We start from the raw sequence: 14,703 nt of genomic DNA, 5'->3' as shown, positions 1-14,703 counted from the left end.
GCAGGGCTCTTCTTTCCCCCTGCCCTCCCCTTCTCACTCAAGTGCGAAGTTTAAAGCATTTTGATCTACCAGTTTATATTAAGCTTTGCGAATTAGGGTTGATAGTCAGGGCAAGGGTCAGGCTGAAGGGCAGAGACAGGTCAGGGATCTGGCCGAGGGTCAATACTGGGTACTGGGGTCTGTGTGTGTATTCTGAGGTTAGAGCAGGAGTCAAAGTCCTAGTCAGAATTGAGGTCAACACTGGGAGCTCAGGAACAGAGAATGTAGGGTGGTTGTGGCAGCTAGTTAGTGATCCACACTGTTGCCTGGACACTTCCTGGAATGCCCTGGGGTTTATATAGGACAGGGAGGCAATCAGGTGCCATGAGGAGGCTGTTGAACTACTTGAGGCAGAACTTCCTGTGGCAGTGTGGAGGTGTTTGTTGCCTGGCAACTCTGTAGGCCTCAATTTGGGACCCACTGGGCCTTAAGTTTATTTAACATTTTTATCACTGACCTGGAAGAAAACATAAAAATCATCACTGATAAAATTTGCAGATGACGCAAACACTGGGGGAGTGATAAATAATGAAGAGAACAGGTCACTGATACAGAGCAATCTGGTAAATTTGGTGCAAGCAAACAATGCGTTTTTAATATATGTAAATGTATGCGGTGTTGTAGCCATGTAGGTCCCAGGGTATTAGAGAGACAAAATGGGTAAGGTAATATCTTTTACTGGACCAACTTCTGTTGGTGAGAGAGACAAGTTTCAATGTACACAGCTCTTCTTCAGGTCTGATACATTTCTCACAAAAAATAACGTGACCAGATGACTACCAAAGTTACCATAGACAATAAAGGAGAAGGAAGGCAGATCAGGATAAGTAAAGAACACATCAGAGATCTTCTGACCAATTTGAATAAATTCAAGTCAGTGGGGCCTGATGCTATTCACCCCAGGTTATTGAAGGAATTAGCTGAAGAAATCTCAGAGCTACTCTCAATAATAGTTGCAAAGTCGTGGATGACAGGAGAGGTCCCAGAAGACTGGAGAAGGATTAACATAGTGCCCATCTTTGAAAAGGGGAATAAAGGAAGAGCTGGGGAACCACAGACCAGTCAACCTGACTTCAATACCTGGGAAGTTACTAGAGCAATATATAAAACATTCAATTTTCAAAAACCTGGAAGATGAGGGGTAATCACTAGCAACCAGCATGGATTTATAATGGAATGATGTCAGATTGGAGGGAGGTTTCAAGTGGGGTTCCACAGGGATCTGTTCTGGGTCCGGTGTTGTCATTAACTACCTGGATATAGGAATAGAGAGCATACTAATCAAGTCTGTGGATGACACAAAGCTAGGAGGGTTGCCAATGATTTGAAGGATAGAGCTAAAATTCAGAGGGATTTTTTTTTTAACAGTATCAATAATATTTAGTTAAAATACTTTTGCTGGGGAAATATCATTTTAGAGGAGGTTGTTTTTCAGAGAGTCAGCAAGACCATCAAAAATAAAATCAGAGACAAGTTCTTTGAAAAAAGTTACAAAGAAAGCTTCTGCATGTCAAAAACAGTCTTTAGATCTGCAACTTGAGTATTAGTCCCATTTTGTCCATCCTAGTGAACACCACTGTCCATCTTTAGATCTGGTTGGTTCATGTCATTCTTCATTGAGTAGATAAAATATGTTAAGGAATCCTTTTCATTCACTGGAATAGTCCTAAAATGGCAACTAGTTATTTCAACAAGCTGTGCTTTGTTAAGTCCTGGTCTGGTCTGTAACTTGAAGTGTCTTTTGTACCTGCGAAGTGTGTTTACTTGTAACTGATATTCGGAGAAGTGGGCTATAGACAACAAAATGAAATTCAACAAAGACAAAAAGAAAGGTGCTACACTTCGGGAAGAAAAACCAAATGCACAAATATAGAATGGGGAATAACTGGCTTGGCAGCAGCACTGTTGAGAAGGATCAGGAAGTTGTGGTGGAGCACAACCTCAGCCTGAGTCAGCAATACGCTGCAGTTGCAAAAAAAAGCAAATGCAATTCTAGGTTGCATTAATGAAGGCATAGCATGCAAGTCACAGGACATTATAGTACCGCTCTACTTGGTGCTGGCTAGGTCTCAGCTGGAGTACTGTGTCTCAGGGGTGCTGGAACAATTTATATAGTGGGGGTGCTGAGAGCCCTTGAACCAAACTATAAACTCTGGATATAATGGAAACCACTTCAAGCCAGGGGGTGCAGCAGCATCTCCAGCACCCCTAGTTCCAGCACCTATGCCAGGGATCAGCAACCTTTGGCACACGGCCTCCCAGGGTAAGCCCCCTGGTGGGTCAGGCCGGTTTGTTTACGTGCCACATCCACAGGTTCGGCTGATCGCAGCTCTGGGCCAATGGGGGCTGCGGGAAGGAGGTAGAGAAACTGGAAAAGGACCCAGAGGCAAGCGACAAAGATGATCAAAGGGATGAAATACAAGCTATATGAGCAAAGGCTGAAGGAGCTGGTTATGTTAACTTTAATTTGGAAGAAGAGACTGAGGGGGAGGAGGGGGCATAAAAAAAAAGATGGAGAAAAGTTGTTCTCTTTTGTCACAGAGGGCTGGACAAGAGGCAATGGGTTCAAACTACAGCATAGCAGATTTAGATTAAATCTCAGGAAAAGCTTCCTAACTGTAAGAACAGAGGGACAATGGAACAGACTGCCTAGGGTGGTTGTAGAAGCTCCTTCACTGGAGGTTTTCAAAAGGAGGCTGGATAGCCATCTGTCTTGGGTGGTTTTTAGACACAAGTCCTGCATTTTGGCAGGGGGTTAGACTGGATGACCATTGCGGTCCCTTCTTACCCTATGGATCGGACTGCAAAGCTTTTGGATTTGTCAGGGTAAAGAGCTGAAACTGGCAAATAACAGGATCCACAAAGAGATTCCTAATGTCTCTTATTATTATGTATTTATTTATTATTTGAATTATCATATCGGCTAGGAACCCTGTAAGGGGCCAGGACCCCATTGTACTAGGTACTGCATGAACACAGAACAAAAAGATGATCCCTGCCCCATAGAGCTCACATTGTCTACCCTGCTCTTAAAAACCTCCAAACACCTGTCAGGGATGGGCTAGATAATACTTAACCCTGCCTTGAGTGCAGACGGCTGGACTAGATGACCTCTCGAGGTCCCTTCCAGTCCTATGATTCTGTGAATCTAAGTAAAAGGCAAGAGACAATGAATGGATACAGACAGGGAATACAAGGAAATAACGGTCCAGATTAATGATTTTTGAATTCCTGGGGTTTGAAGACAAAAGGCCTGATGTTCATAAGTGCTGAGCACTTACAACTCCAGTTGCTGCTCAGCACCTTTCAAAAATCAATCCCAAAGCCGTAGAAAGAGACATGCAGAAACTGTGCTACAGTATATGCAGTATTTCACGTTAAGAGAGGACAGTCTTAACAAGCATGATCTGCTCCAGGGCAGTTGCATGAAGTAATGAGAGAGGCACGTGCAACCTTTCTGGTCTTTTATAATTTAAAATATTATAAGTGACCCTTTTGCTTATGAGCTAGTTTGGAAATCTGCATAACCAAGATTTACATCTAAGGAACAAACTAGGTGAGGAAGAGGGGAAGAAATTGGTAAAATAAAAGAATATGCCACAGGGGAAGCTAGAAATCATCATTGCAAAGAATTCTCTAAAATTGAATAATATAGATTTTTGTCTTCACTGAAAAGAAAAAGATGTGGTTTTTACATAGAGGTTACTTGATATAAAATCCTGGTGGAGTCAAGGCCTGGGTGTTGTCAGCTCTCATGTTTTTTGTCATGAGTCTCACAATTTTTGATGATTTTCTGAAAGCCTCAGTTCCTGGATACCTGTGACTAGGTGAGAATTTCAGCTTTCATTAAAAAGAAATCAATCTAACTCTCATGGTTTCAGAGAAAAGCCTGAAAACGTGGCTCAACGGAACCCTAAAGGCTCAGAAACCAGAAAACAAATAAAAGAAGACTGACGTTTGTTTTTAAAATCTCATAATTTTTAAGCCAGTCTTATTGTTTTTTATGCCTGACTCATGAGTTCTGAATGCGTGGGGTTGGCAATACTGTAGTTTTTAATCTCAGTGCAGCTGGTGGAGGTCAACCTTAAAGTCTCCTCCCTGGAGTTTACCTTGGCCAGCTACGTGAAGGTCAGTGCTCCAGCTACACTACAATTTTACATCAGGATAATAACCTCAATCTAAAAACACAAAGCTTTTTTGCAGTGAGTACGTAGCTTAGTTTCACACTGCAACAAGCTGAGTGGAGAGCAAAAAAAGCCTGAACAGTAAAATAAAACATTTAAAATGCTTTTAGTCTTAATAATCTTAAAGTTCTGTAATCCAGATAGAGAGAAAAATCACGTTAGACAGATCCTAGGAGTCAGTTTTGCATGAAGCATGTCAATCTCCCCTTGGCTTGTTAACAACAAATTCAGGACTTACAAGCTCCGCTTTTCATTTTTGATACAACCTTACTGGTGTTTTTTTTTTTTTTTAAGGGCTTTTCCAGCAGGTCCTCTGGGGTTTGCCGTGTTCTGGGGGGCTTGGTTGGTAAGTGGAGATGAGAAGTCAAATCATGTGTGTGAGGGGCAGAGGAAAGGAGACCTCATTATCGTGGGTATGGCAACACCCATTTTTTCATGTTCTCTGTGTGTGTGTGTGTATATATATATATATATCTATATCTATATATCTTCCTACTGTATTTTCCACTGCATGCATCTGATGAAGTGGGTTTTAGCCCACGAAAGCTTATGCTCAAATACATTTGTTAGTCTCTAAGGGTGTGACAAAGCTCTGTCCTTGCCTCCATGGGTCCTGTGTTTCCTGGCGGATTTTGCTAGCCTCAGAGGCTCACTGTGACCCTCCACGTAACCCTTCTTTCTCTAGAGACAAGGGTCACAGTCTACTGAGCCATTTTCATCATAAGTCAGCAAGGGAGGTGAGGAGAAGTTATCCTTCCTTGCACAGTCTCTGTTGTCTCCCAGTCTCAGTGATTAATCAGGGGGCAAAGGTAGGGGGGGAGCCCGGGCCCACCCTCTACTCCGGGCTCCAGCCCAGGGACCCTGATAGTATCAGCTATGGTAGCTGACCTTTTAGAAACATGACATGTACAATTCCCTGGGCTGCTTCCCCCACAGCAGCCCTCACTTCCTCAAGCTCCACTTCACCCTTACCTCAGGGCCTCCTTCCTTGTGCCTGATATGGTGTGTACTACTCAGCCTTTCCAACAGCGCAACTTCCTCCCACAGCTCCTGACATGCACACCCACCTGACTGACTGGGAGGCTTTTAACTAGTTTCAGCCAGCCCCTGATTGGCTTCAGGTGTCCCCGTCAACCTAGCCTTCTCCCTGCCTTCTGGAAAGTTCTTAATTGGCCCGAGGTGTCTTAATTGACCTGGAGCAGCTTCCATTTCACTTAACCTGGTACCAGGGATTTGTTTAGCCTGGAGCTAATATGTCTATCTCCCACTACTTTTCTATAGCCATCTGGCCTTGCCCCGTCACAGGTGCCACAAGTACTCCTCGTTCTTTTTGCTGATACAGACTAACACGGCTACCACTCTGAAACCCTTAACATTGGTATGTGATAAATACTGTAGCTGCTCTTTATCAAATAAACATATATTTGAAAACAAATAAACATATATTTGAAAACAACTGAAAACAAAGCCTGTCTGTGTTCAGAGTACAGTCAAACCTTTCTAAAAGGGTCCTATCCCAGCCTGCTGAAAGGGCTTCTTTAATTCCAGGGCCCTACTTTGCCATTGAGTTAATCAGTCATCAGTGTAGAGGCAGACTATACACTGCATACAGTAAAGTAATGCCCCCCCCCACCCCCAAAAGACCAGTTGCCTTTTCATAGCACGCTGTGAAATATACATAATGGTAGCTGCTCACCAGTGTAAAACAAAGATGGCTTTTTTTTTTTTAGGTTATTCAAAGGAGGGGGTTTAAATTGGGTTAATTAACATTGACCTCATTAAAGTGATGAGGGATGTGTGTGTGTATGATTGCATGGGGGAAAGTTAAAGACTTAAATGTATTTGCTGGAACTCTTTTTAGATTTATTTAGACTTTTTTTTTTTACTTTGTTCACTGAACAGACAATGAAGCCTGACAAATAAAGCAGCTGTTTGCTCCACAATCAGCCAGCTGGTTTGAAATTAGCCACAGATCCTATTACACATTCAAAACAGAGTGAATATTAGCCCCTTTAAAAGTGGCACCCCTCCCTGCTCCTTAGAATAAGGATTTGCTACCTGGGGGTCATGAACAGGTGTTCAGGGCACAAGACCATCCTCCCCTTCCCATGTTGCTAACTGGGATGGTGGTTCCAGCTAATGGGAGAAGGATCCAGGAGGGGCAGGAGAAATGAGATATGCTCGGTATAGAAAAGGTGGTTGCTATATAGAAAAGGTTCTCAGAAAAAGCACTGGGGGGTGATTGCATTCTGGAGATCTCACCCTTGTTGTGTATTGGATTCATTTGGAAATGTAAAGCTCATATCAAGTGCCATGGGCCGAACCATAATGAAGTTTAAATGAGAGAGAGGCTCAAGTCACAACGTTTGGAAACATTCCCAAAGTTTGCAACTCTTCAGATCCAAGATTTTGGTTAGAGCCCATCTCTGGTTTGAACCAGAAGAAGGCAGACCAAAAAAATATCAGTTTTTATATGGCTTGAACAATCACACCATGGCCTGGGTGCCTGCTCTGAACCTCTTGGCTTTGCACTATCACATGGGTGGCTTCAAGAAGATGAATTTTCTCACAAGAATTCTGAAACATCTTGGTTTCAATTAGGCTTTTGTGGTGGTGTTGAGGAAGCCTGTCTCACAGTATAGTTCAGCTTCTAGCCAAAAATAGAGGTCTAGTGAAAACGAAAGATAAGGGGGGGAAATATGCCAGACTTTTTTGGAACCTCAGAAATTATTTGAAGAAAGGGTGATTTCTCCTGCTCCTAGTGCAAACACACTAGTGGTATGGAGTTAAAGTATATAACTATTGCAAGAAAATAAATAGATCTGTGGTGAATGGAGTTGGCCTTCTCTTATCCTGTTGGAGAGGCAAAACTGATAGCGAGGGAGGACATTTGGAATGAGCTACTCAGGGTGATATCAGGTCGTCCTAAAACAAATGTTACAAACAACGGAATAGCTCTTCTAACCATCATTCAAAAATAAGAATTCAGGATTCAGACTGAAATTCAACCCCATCCCTATGCCAACAGCTTCAGAAACTGGGGGGCCACAACTTTTTGCTGAGCTTGTGACCACTTTTAGCATGGCCAACTCTAAATACCATTTGTGTTGGACACCACAAGGTTAAAGCACACTAAGGATCCGGGACAGCTAACCGCACTACTCTCCACCAAGTGCTGTGTCAGGTACACACAATTGTCCTGTAGTTGTTTTGCTGTGGTATAGACATGACCCCTTAAGCAGTGTAATTGTGTAATTCCAGCCATTGCGGGGAGAGTCTTGGCAGATTTCCCCAGCACCTAGTTCAGATATTTGGGCAGGGAGCTGGCCTGCCAATTCAGAATGTAATGCACAGAAATAGCCTTCTGATAAGTTATTTACATAAGACTCTATTTAAGTTTTACTATTTAAGTTTGATTATTCAGTCTGTCCCTAACCAGGTATATAATGCTGTCTTCACAACCTTGCTGATAAGCCATCAGTACTTCAAACCACAATGTACAAATTTACCTGCTGCTCCCAATCTTCACTGGGGATATTGCCTCTTGGTGTCCTTTATCAGTTCTTCTTGTGATATAATCAGGAGGCAGAAAGGAGTGAAGTATTATTAGTGTCACTTGTAGCTGTCAGATCACTGAGGGTGGATTTGTTCTCTCTGTTCTGCCATGTTACAGGGAGAAAAGAAAGGCAAACCTGCATTTCCACAGAAACAAAAGGTATTAAAGCTGCAATAAAACACCTTGAAGGATGGGAGATGATGAATTAGCAGACTGCTGACGGGGGCTGTTTTTCCATGGAGGCAAAACATTGCCTTTTTAAATTCTTTCTCATGTAATCTATAGAGTACATGATAGGGTTCAGTAGCCATCTATGGGGTAGATTTAACTCTCTATTTGGAAAGGTAACATGAACAAAGCCCCTGCAGGAACTACATTAGGAAAAATCCAGGAGCCATTTGAAATGTGGGTCCACTGTCTGGGGAAAATTGCAGAAAATTGACAAGCAGTGGCAGATTTTCACTGTGAACTTTTAAGGGCTTGCAGGGATTGTGGAGGTTTGGGGAGCAGAGAGAGCACAACGGGGTTTGAATGAGGTACGTAAGAATATAATGAAGACTGGTCAGTCTCTGTTCGTCTTCTTTACCTTGCGAGACCAGGGGGAAACTTGAGCTGTAAATGTACTAAAGGAAATTCTTCATTAAAAAGTCTGTAGCTGACCCATGGGATCTACAGCCACAAGGCGTCATCTGTGCACAAACTGTGCAGCAAGATTTGAGGAAAGGCCTGGAAAACATTATGAGTGCTAATAGCTTTAGCAGCTTTGCAAGCTACGACCACAATAAAGGAAATCACAGCTCATGCTTCAGGGTGTAAGAAGGGATTTCCCTCCACACACACGCCATTCCATATAGCACTGGACAGTTAGCAAGGGGCCTGACCCTGCAACCTTTATTTACGGGAGTAATCCTCCCTTTGGTGAGAAGTTTCATTTACATTCAATGGGAACACTCATCAGAGTAAAGATGACAGGATTTGGCCCTAGGTTTACTTGGGAGGTTGGTGGTGGTTGCTTCCTCTACGTCAGTGGTCCCAAAACTTTTCAGAGTCACACCTCCCCTAACCCCTGTCGTCCCCCGTCCCCTACCGCTGGGAGCCAGGGCCGGAAGTGAGGCCATGGCTCCTGGGGCAGGGGAGAGAGAGGCAGTGAGGGGCAAGGGGACCAGGAGCGTGGGGCGGGGAAGGAGCAGAGCCCGAGGCTGGGGGTTGGGCTGGGGCCAGGCACAGGGCCGGGAACTGGGACCGCGGCCAAAGCAGAGCCGGGCACAGGGTGGGGCTGGGTGGTGCTCCCTCCCCGCCCCCCATGGAGGCTGGCCTGGCCTTTGCAGCGCTCCCCCAAACATTCCTCTGCACCCCCGTGCATTCCACAGTTTGGGGACTAGGGTTGCCAAGTGTTTGGTTTTCGACCAGAACGCCCGGTTGAAAAGGGACCCTGGCAGCTCCGGTCAGCACCGCTGACTGGGCCCTTAAAAGTCCGGTCAGCGGCACGGGGCAAAGGAAGGGTCCCTGCCTGTTGTGGCTCCACACAGCTCCTGAAAGCAGCAGCATGTCCCCTCTCCAGCGCCTAGGCTTAGGGGCAGCCAGGGGGTTCCGTGCGCTGCCCCGGCCCCAAGTGCCAGTTCCACAGCTGCCATTGGCTGGGAACCACAGCCAATGGGAGTTGTGGGGGCGGCGCCTCTGGACCGGGCAGTGTGCAGAGCCGCCTGACCGCACCTCTGTGTAGGAGCTGGAGGAGGGACATACCGCTGCTTCCGGGAGCTGCTTGAGGTAAGCGCCGCCTGGATCCTGCACTTCTGACCCCTGCCCCAGCCCTGATCCCCCTCCGAACTCCTCATCCCCAGCCTGGAGCCCCCCTCCTGCAACCCAAATCCCTCATCCCTGGTCCCACACCAGAACCCACACCCCCAGCTGGAGCCCTCACCGCCCCCCTGCACCCTAACCCCCTGCTGCAGCCCGGGGCCCCTTCCACACCCTGAACTTCTCATTTCTGGCCCCACCCCAGAACCCGCAGCCCCAGCCGGAGTCCTCACCCCCTCCTTCAACCCAACCCCTTGAGCCAGCCCAGTGAAAATGAGCAAGTGAGGGTGGGGAGAGTGAGCGACAGAGGGGGAGGGATGGAGTGAGCAGGGGGCGGGGCCTTGGAGGAAGGGCGGGGCAGGGGGTGAGGCAAGGGTGTTCGGTTTTGTATGAGTAGAAAATTGGCAAACCTTTTGGGGACCCCTGCTCTACATGTTTGCACAATAGGCCACTCATGGAGGTCATTGGAGTAGATGGCCTAATGGTCTGCTCCAGTATGACAACAGTGTGTTACTCTGTGTAAAGTCATACTGTATCTAGGACCTGGGGATTACAGTGGACAAGAAGCTGGATATGAGTCAACAGTGTGCCCTTGTTGCCAACAAGGCTAACTGCATATTGGGCTGCATTAGTAGGAGCATTGCCAGCAGATCGAGGGAAGTGATTATTCCCCTCTATTCGGCACTGGGTGAGGCACATCTGGAATATTGCATCCAGTTTTGGGCCCCCCACTACAGAAAGGATGTGGACAAATTGGAGAAAGTCCAGCGGAGGGCAACGAAAATGATTAGGGGGCTGGGGCACATGGTTTACGAGGAGAGGCTGAGGGAACTGGGCTTATTTAGTCTGCAGAAGAGAAGAATGAGGGGGGATTTGATAGCAGCCTTCAACTACCTGAAGGGGGGTTCCAAAGAGGATGGGTCTAGACTGTTCTCAATGGTAGCAGATGACAGAACGAGGAGTAGTGGTCTCAAGTTGCAGTGGGGGAGGTCTAGATTGGATATTAGGAAAAACTATTTCACTGTGATGGTGGTGAAGCACTGGAATGGGTTACCTAGAGAGGTGGTGGAATCTCCATCCTTAGAGGTTTTTAAGGTCAGGCTTGACAAAGCCCTGGCTGGGATGATTTAGTTGGGGTTGGCTCTGCTTTGAGCAGGGAGTTGGACTAGATGACCTCCTGAGGTCTCTTCCAACCCTGATATTCTATGATTCTATTAATCCCCTGCTGTTTGGCAGAATATCGGTTGAGTGGTGTTTTACTACATTGTAGCAGTAATGATTTCCCTGTGTTCTCTCATCCATCCTACCCAAAGTGTTGACTGCTCTTGAAATACAAAAAAAATTTTGCCTGAGAAAAACAAGAGTGGTGTGGGCAAGTGACTGCTTGGTTTGTTTTGCACTTTCTAAGATGTTTCTGAGCCTGGGAGAAGGAAGCAAGAATATGGTAGATTTTCTTCCTGTGTGCTGAACTAGCTGCTTAGAACATGCTGCACATTGCTTAATTAATTGATTAACTTTCCAATCTGCATAATAAAACGTTTGCTGAAAAATGCTTAATGACACCGCTAAGTGTCTGTAAGCAGTTTGAAAAGATATTACTATGAAAGGGAACTGCTCTGAGCCACACTGAGGTCTTTCATGGAACACTTGGGTCATTTCAGGCAGAAAAATACTTCTCCTTTTTAGCTACAACAGGGATAATTTATGGCCTTAAACCTTTGCCAAAAAGTATGAAGGCCTAATACTCCCAGATGAAAAGTCTAAAGTGGCGTACTGTTTAGGTGAATAATTTTGTTTAAAACAAACAGTCATGATCCAATGGATAATTTCAGCAGTGTGAAATTCTCAACTGCATCCTCCTTTTTTTCCTGTCATTAAAAATCTTCCCCAGTCCCTCAAAGGAACACATATATTGCCCTGCACCAGGGACCTGATCCAGCATCCATTGAAATTGATGAGTCTTCCTGTTGACTTCAGTGGGCTTTGGATTGGTCCCCTAAGTGCTTTAGGACCTATTATGGATGGGAGCCTGAGGTAGAGAATTTTTAAAATCATTTAATTAGAAATTTGCCAAAGATAGCACAATCACTTCAGTAGGGCAGGATCAGCCCCTTTGTCTTCTTCGTTCCTTCTACCTTACCCATGTGTCTTCCATTTCTTTCATTCCTCCTCATTAAGGCCAGGACCTTGTCTTCTGGCCAGCCTGCCTCCTTCAACCCACCCTCTGGAGCTAAGTTTCTGGATGAAAATCTTCTGAGTCATGATAGCCCTTGAAATGTGGCACTTAGCCAACCTAAGTATAAAGATACTCCTCTCTGTTATTTGGAGATGGGCCTGAGCAACAGTTTTTTTGGATCTGGATCAGAATTTTCCTGGTGTTCAGTGGTGTTTGGATCCAGAGTTTTGGTTTAGCCCAGCTGTAGAGATCTTGAAATCAGACCCTAAATCCCCCAGAGTTGTGGATGTTTGTCTCTGGTGTTCTGGGTCAGTACATTTGTCTGGTCTGATGTGAAGTAGAGCTGATTGAGAATTTTTTCAATAAAATGATCTTTGTCGAAAGATACTGGCATGTCAAAACCAAACGTCTTGTGGGAAAGGGTCAGTTTTAACAAATTTCTTGACTCAATTTTGAAAACCATAATTTTGAAATTGTCAGTGTCCCATTTTGACATCTTCAAAATGAAAGTGTTCGCTTTTTCCAGTTTAAAATGACTTTTTGGTTTAAAATGCAAGCTAATTATACTTTAAATTTTTTTAAAAGATTGTCCTGAACTTTTTTTGTGGCTTTTCAGTTTGTGAGAATATTTGAAATCTTGACTTTTTGTCCTGATTCAGGATGGGAAAAATTGCCAGAATCTTGAGAATTTTCATGGGACAGGAAAATCATTTTCCATCCAGGTCTAGTGGGAAGGTCTGACTAAGAGCCAAATTCCCCCAAAGGTCAGGATTATGGGGTTTTGGTTTGGGCCTATTTCATAATAAGTGAATTCTGATTGTAAAATAGTATTTTATTTACCAATCATTTTGCAGCTCTCCTCTGGACACTTCTTGCCTGCAACCTCTGATTTCGCACCCTCTCTCCTCTCCCCATGCTGGCACAAGGCTTTGTGATAGAAGCGGTCCAATTACAATGCTTTTCTGGTCCTCTAATGTTAAATAAATGTGTAAGTCTAGCTCTGCAGTGCCTGCTGTGAGATAAACTACACAGTGAGCTGTAGCTCACGAAATCTTATGCTCAAATAAATTGGTTAGTCTCTAAGGTGCCACAAGTACTCCTTTTCTTTTTACAGTGTCCTCAGTTACTGTGGGAGAAGTATGTTCACAGTGTCACAGAATGGAAAGCTTACAAACGAGATCAGGGGACACTGATGGGACCCCTGAGTCAGCTTTATACATTTAATGGGAAAGGGACCCAGAGAGCAGAAGGTGTTAATTTCATTTTGTGATCATGTCTAGCAATGCATTTCCCTCCTTGTTCATGCTGCCAGGCAGATTCCCCTCCCAGATCATTATTCAGCTGCTGTGCTTTGTCCTCTTGCTCTTTTCTTCCTGACAGAAAAAGAAGTCCCCAGAAATTCCATGTCCCAGGGTATGTGCATTTCATGTGAGAGCATCCGTGCAAATGTTCTTGGAAATTACTTTCTGACTTTGTGGCGTGTGAGGGTGGGAGACTGTTCTCCCCCAACCCCACTGATTTTTTTCTTTGACAAAAGCATCCAGAGTCACTGGCTAATGGAAGGGACTTTACCAAAGGAAAAGTGAACTGCTAAGGACGAACAGCCTACCTCTAAGATTTAATTGCAAATGTATTTGTTTTTCTATTTATATGTGGGTCAGCTATTTCTATCCAAGGTGCATGCTTGCCTGCCTTATTGATACACTTGATTGTCTGGAAATCTTGCGCGGGGTACAGTTTCACCTATAAGACCTATGCACAGAAGGTCACAATGGAGCTCTGATGACTTACACTAGCTGAGGATCTGACCATTATCTATACTATTATCTATATCTACTCACAGATTCAAGTTGTCTGAGGGGGAAGGAGCTAATTTATTTGCAGCACTTCACAAGCTACAGCACCACAGAAATGCAGTCATCTCAGTAGTGGAAGGCAGCAGACTGACAACTGGCATACAACACCTTGCACAATAGTGGCAAAAGGGGTGTAATTTGGTGCAACACTCAGCGTGAAACAGGTAGAGCTGGTCAAAAATGTTCAGCCCAAATGGGATTTAATGGGAAATGATACTTTGTGCACCATCATTTCCATTAAAGAGCGCTCTCCCGTCGGCACAGAGTGGCTACACAGGAGACCTTACAGCGGCGTAGCTGCAGTGGTACGGCTGTATGGCTGTAAGGTCTGTAGTGTAGACATCGCCACATTTGTTTCTGTAACAGAAAGCATTTTTACGTGGCTGGATTGTTAGCCTGACTCACAACTCCCTATCAGGAGGTCCAGTGAGGGTGGATGCATGATTGATGGAGAAGAGTATGAAAGAGTTGATAGATGACATTATCTTGGAAATACAATATCTGCTAATGGCCAGCTCACTAAGGAAGTGAAGGCAAAAATCGAGAAAGCCCGTGCATCGTTTTCCCATTTGTCAAACACCTGGAAGTGGGAGCAGATACATCTACGCACTTAAATGAGGTTGTGCAACGCTTTTGTCTTCCCAACACTATTTACATCTTGGAAACGTGGCAGCTGGTGGAAGTACACAAGAAGAAGCTGAGCTTTGTTTAAGAAGAATCTTGTAACCAATGTGGAAGCATTGTGCCACATGGTCAGTGGTCTGCACAGTCAGTAATCAAACCACTGTAGCTGTTTCTCTCTGGCCATACCATCGGGCTCCCCTGTGGCAGAAGCACAAAGTAGGTCTTAGATTGGATCCCACTTAGAGGGAAGAGAACACTTGGAGGACAACGAATGATCTGTTGCAGGAGGATTGGAAAGGATGCGGCTATCATGGAGCCAATGTATGATAGAGTCAGACATCTTGCTATGGACAGACATCAGTGGGAAAAGTGGGTTGTCTCATGTACCACTAGGCACAGGAGATTTTCAAGCTAGAAAAAAAAAGCTAAAGTGAAAGTGCCTGGGGTGCTTTATACTTCTTGCAGAGCAGA

At 44.8% G+C, this 14,703-nt stretch overlaps 2 protein-coding genes across 7 annotated transcripts in view; one reads left to right on the top strand and one right to left on the bottom strand.

Annotated features, from left to right (window-relative positions):
* PAK3 (p21 (RAC1) activated kinase 3) overlaps positions 1–14,703 on the top strand; it is a 196,947-nt gene that overhangs the window by 24,095 nt on the left and 158,149 nt on the right. Inside the window, exon 2 of one of the 5 annotated variants that reach the window (XM_074962472.1) lies at positions 4,518–4,569. The exons of the other annotated variants lie outside the window; for them this stretch is intronic. The gene's annotated coding sequence lies outside the window, so the exon portion shown is untranslated. The remainder of the gene's footprint in view (positions 1–4,517; positions 4,570–14,703) is intronic. 5 annotated transcript variants of the gene reach the window in all.
* The window catches only part of CHRDL1 (chordin like 1), a 160,571-nt gene that overhangs the window by 98,467 nt on the left and 47,401 nt on the right, over positions 1–14,703 (bottom strand). The gene's annotated exons all lie outside the window — the stretch shown is intronic.

This window comes from Natator depressus, chromosome 9 (assembly GCF_965152275.1).
Source record: "Natator depressus isolate rNatDep1 chromosome 9, rNatDep2.hap1, whole genome shotgun sequence".
Classification (NCBI taxonomy): domain Eukaryota; kingdom Metazoa; phylum Chordata; order Testudines; family Cheloniidae; genus Natator; species Natator depressus.
The sequence above is the reverse complement of the archived record's forward strand: the minus strand, read 5'-3'. Positions and strand labels throughout refer to the sequence as shown.